This window comes from Oncorhynchus keta, chromosome 24, assembly GCF_023373465.1.
Source record: "Oncorhynchus keta strain PuntledgeMale-10-30-2019 chromosome 24, Oket_V2, whole genome shotgun sequence".
Lineage (NCBI taxonomy): Eukaryota > Metazoa > Chordata > Actinopteri > Salmoniformes > Salmonidae > Oncorhynchus > Oncorhynchus keta.
In genome coordinates, this window is record NC_068444.1 from 35,172,564 (window position 1) to 35,177,563 (window position 5,000).

General features: G+C 38.9%; 1 protein-coding gene across 4 annotated transcripts in view; it reads left to right on the top strand.

Moving 5' to 3' along the window:
* Positions 1 to 5,000, top strand: part of LOC118357432 (protein quaking-B-like) — a 29,984-nt gene that overhangs the window by 1,500 nt on the left and 23,484 nt on the right. The gene's annotated exons all lie outside the window — the stretch shown is intronic.

The following is a 5,000-nucleotide window of genomic DNA, read 5'->3' on the forward strand; positions in this document are numbered from 1 at the left end:
TGTGTATATATATATATATATATATATATATATATATATATATATATATATATATATATATATATATATATATATATATATATACACAGTGCCTTGCGAAAGTATTCCGCCCCCTTGAACTTTGCGGCGACCTTTTGCCACATTTCAGGCTTCAAACATAAAGATATAAAACTGTAATTTTTTTGTGAAGAATCAACAACAAGTGGGACACAATCATGAAGTGGAACGACATTTATTGGATATTTCAAACTTTTTTAACAAATCAAAAACTGAAAAATTGGGCGTGCAAAATTATTCAGCCCCCTTAAGTTAATACTTGGTAGCGCCACCTTTTGCTGCGATTACAGCTGTAAGTCGCTTGGGGTATGTCTCTATCAGTTTTGCACATCGAGAGACTGACATTTTTTCCCATTCCTCCTTGCAAAACAGCTCGAGCTCAGTGAGGTTGGATGGAGAGCATTTGTGAACAGCAGTTTTCAGTTCTTTCCACAGATTCTCGATTGGATTCAGGTCTGGACTTTGACTTGGCCATTCTAACACCTGGATATGTTTATTTTTGAACCATTCCATTGTAGATTTTGCTTTATGTTTTGGATCATTGTCTTGTTGGAAGACAAATCTCCGTCCCAGTCTCAGGTCTTTTGCAGACTCCATCAGGTTTTCTTCCAGAATGGTCCTGTATTTGGCTCCATCCATCTTCCCATCAATTTTAACCATCTTCCCTGTCCCTGCTGAAGAAAAGCAGGCCCAAACCATGATGCTGCCACCACCATGTTTGACAGTGGGGATGGTGTGTTCAGGGTGATGAGCTGTGTTGCTTTTACGCCAAACATAACGTTTTGCATTGTTGCCAAAAAGTTCAATTTTGGTTTCATCTGACCAGAGCACCTTGTTCCACATGTTTGGTGTGTCTCCCAGGTGGCTTGTGGCAAACTTTAAACGACACTTTTTTATGGATATCTTTAAGAAATGGCTTTCTTCTTGCCACTCTTCCATAAAGGCCAGATTTGTGCAATATACGACTGATTGTTGTCCTATGGACAGAGTCTCCCACCTCAGCTGTAGATCTCTGCAGTTCATCCAGAGTGATCATGGGCCTCTTGGCTGCATCTCTGATCAGTCTTCTCCTTGTATGAGCTGAAAGTTTAGGGACGGCCAGGTCTTGGTAGATTTGCAGTGGTCTGATACTCCTTCCATTTCAATATTATCGCTTGCACAGTGCTCCTTGGGATGTTTAAAGCTTGGGAAATATTTTTCTATCCAAATCCTGCTTTAAACTTCTTCACAACAGTATCTCGGACCTGCCTGGTGTGTTCCTTGTTCTTCATGATGCTCTCTGCACTTTTAACGGAGCACTGAGACTATCACAGTGCAGGTGCAATCTCGGTCACGTTTAAAAAAATATATATATATATTTTTTTTAAACGTGACCGGGATTGCACAATAAAGGGACTTATTTCCATTGCGGTCCCTTTAAAAAAAAGAAACAAATGCACATACGATTGCATAGATACAGTCACATTACAGAGATGGAAATTAAAAATGCTCAACTTCCAGATGAGTTTGAGAGGGTGTTTAATTAAGTACAATTCTTACAAGCCTGTTTGGCTGGTAGCTTATTCTTGAGAAGTTTGTGGCTACTGGTGAACAATGATGTGCAGACAAAGTCAAAGTGACACTGGACTAGCGCACCAGCTAGGCTTCCATCCAATTGCCGACAGATTTTAATGTGAATATTCTACAATCTTCATAAAAACAATATGCCATTTCAGAGTTTCCTTTAGGAAAATGTGTCACTGGACAACTTGACAGGGAAGATTTGAGATTTAAACAAACATTTCTTTTTTTTTTTTTTTACAGTGTATGGTGAGATACACACACACACACACACACATGCTTGCGCACACACACGCAATAATACACACACCAGGCAGTGAGTGCTGTGAACAAATGGACAGTTGTTAGGCCGGTGACCTAATGTGCGAGGGGTGTGAATGTGGCACCCCATCCCGGGCCAGGCACGAGGTTCAGTACACGGCCAATGGGATAATATAATAAATAAAATATATAATAAAATATTTGACTGGGGAGGGTGTGCAGAGACTGTATGTATTTCAACGCAAAGCCACACGGACTTAGTCAAGTTGAACACCATGCAGAGCGTGTAAACTGATAATGTGTATTTAAAAAATGTATTTAAACAGAAAATCCCATTTGAGACTAAGGCCTCTTTTTCAAGGGAGCCTTGCACACAATCATACAAATTCACAATATTTACCATTTCAACACACACACCTGTTTGTGTGGTCGATTGATTCATTTATTGATTGTAGTATTTCAAGAGGAACACCACCGCAACAACCAAACACACCCCAAACAAGACAAACAACATGGAAACAAACAATAAGATGTTATGTGGAATTATCGATCAGGGTAACAATGGTCATGGTGTTGTTTTTGACAACATGCATTAATGTCACTGGGAGACTTAAGGGAAAATGTGATATAAGTAAAAGTTAGAGTTTGGCCCTGCCATCCAGGACCTATATAATAGGCGGTGTCAGAGAAATGCCCATAAAATTGCCAGAGACTCCAGTCACCCAAGTCATAGACTGTTTTCTCTGCTACCGCACGACAAGCGGTGCCGGAGCACCAAGTCTAGGACCAAAGGCTTCTACCCCCAAGCCATAAGACAGCTGAACAATTAATAAAATGGCCACCGGACTATTACATTGACCCCTACCCCGCACACTGACTCATTATTGTGTTACATTTCATTATTTTTATTTGGTAAACATTTTCTTAACTCTTCTTGAACTGCACTGTTGGTTAAGGGCTTTGTAAGTAAGCATTTCACTTGTTGTATTCGGCGCATCTGACAAATAAAGTTTGATTTGAATAGGAATGGTGGTGGTGTAGCATTGTACATTCAGAATCATATACCTTTTAAGAGAAGGGATGACCTTCATGTATGTCAAATAGAGGCACTATGGGCTCAGGTACATCTGCCTCACCAGGCATCTATATTGGTAGGATGTGTGTATAGACCTCCTAGCTCTAAGGTGTCCTATCTGGATGACGTATGCACTGGGTTTGACCAGGCCACAGAGAGTAACAGAGATGTATTTATCTTGGGTGATTTTAATAAAAAAATTGGAAGGATCAGAATAATTCAAATATAACTAAATGAATGAGATCTACCGGGGGCTGTGGTTTGAAACAAATGGTTAATGACACCACTAGGTCATCAACTAAGTTGGGTCATCGTTCAGACACATCTCCATGGATTGATGATGAACTGGGTGATGCTTTTTCTCAAAGAAATATGGCAAAAGTCTTAGCAGCCAATTCTAAACTAGAAATTGATGAACAGACTTTTAGAATACTATGTGGTTAAATTCAATTGTAAGAAAAAAGGTTATTTGACAAAAAAAATGCTTATATTGATTCTCAAAATGATTGTAAAAAAGGTATGGAATATAGTGAAGAGCTTACTTGGTACATCCATCTCATCATGCCCATCTAGTGTGGAGGTGGACGGGAGAACAATAACAAAACCAGCTGATATTGACAATCATTTTGCAGATCTTTTTACAAAGAAAACTAATTTACTGAGAGATAATCTAAACACCCATTCTTCCAACAAGCTATTGTCCAATGGATCGATGATCATATTATGAGCAAGAAAACCTATAGAGGAGGTGTTAAACCTATTCAAGTCATTACCCAATGGTAAATCTATAGGTTATGATCTTATGGACAATTTTGTTTTATTCTATGCTGCTCACCAGATTGCAGCTTCACTGAAATATATATTTAATTAGTCACTGGAAAAGGGCAATTTCCAAATGTATGGACGCATGCTAAGCTGTGCCCAATCCATAAAAACAGGAAAGAACCCATTACTCCTGCCAATAGTCGACCAATCAGTCTACTCCCTTCACTCACTAAGATATTGGAGGCTATTATGAGTAGACAGATATGACAGCACATGGACAAGAATGATCTGACCACAGCCAATCAGCATGCTTATCGCAAAAACATTCCTCTACCACTGCATTGGTTGACATGACTGGTGAGTGGCTCAATACTATGGATTATGGCAGGTTTGTGGGTGTACTATTTTTAGATTTCAGTGCAGCATTTGATTTAGTAGATTATTAAATAATTTGACAAAAGTATTGCATTATGGGTTTAAGGAGGCAGTATGGAATTGGGTACAGTCATATCTAACTGACAGGAAACAGTGCGCTTATATCAATGGGTCGTTTTCTTCCCCTCATGCTTTAAACTGTGGAATACCACAGGGCAGCTACCTTGGGCCACTTCTTTACTTAATATATACTAATGACCTTCCTTATCCAAAACTCAAGCTACTATATTTGCAGATTATACTACAATTTATAAAGCAAGACAAATCGGTTAAACAGGTATAGCAAGCTCTACAAGTAGATCTGGGAAATATCAGGGAGTGGGTTTGCCAGAACAAACTTGTTTTGAACGCCATGAAAACCAAGATTATGTTGGTCTATTCCACAAGGAAAAGGCCAGCACAACATGGGATGTGATTAAGCAAAGTACAAATTGAGGAAGTGGCAGAAACCAAACTACTCGGAGTGCAGCTACACAACTGCTTATCATGGTCGCCTCAAATAACTAATCTATGTAAAATATAAACAAATGAAACTGCATGCATGATCAGAAGGATAGCTAAATATGTATTGGGAAAGAATCTTAAGCAAACTACCCAAGCATTAATTGAAAGTCAGGTGAACTATTGTTCTGTGGTCTGGGGAAATGCATTAGCATGTGAGATTAGACAGAACAAAGCAGCAAGGATGATTTTAAGGTGGAGATATGATTATTTTGTTGTAGTCATGCAGAATGCTCTTGGGTGGTCATCAATCAACAAGTTCATTGTGAAATAAAATGTACACCATTTAAAACGGCCAAACCCCATTCACAACAGTATTCAGTTGGTAAGACACAGACATTTAATC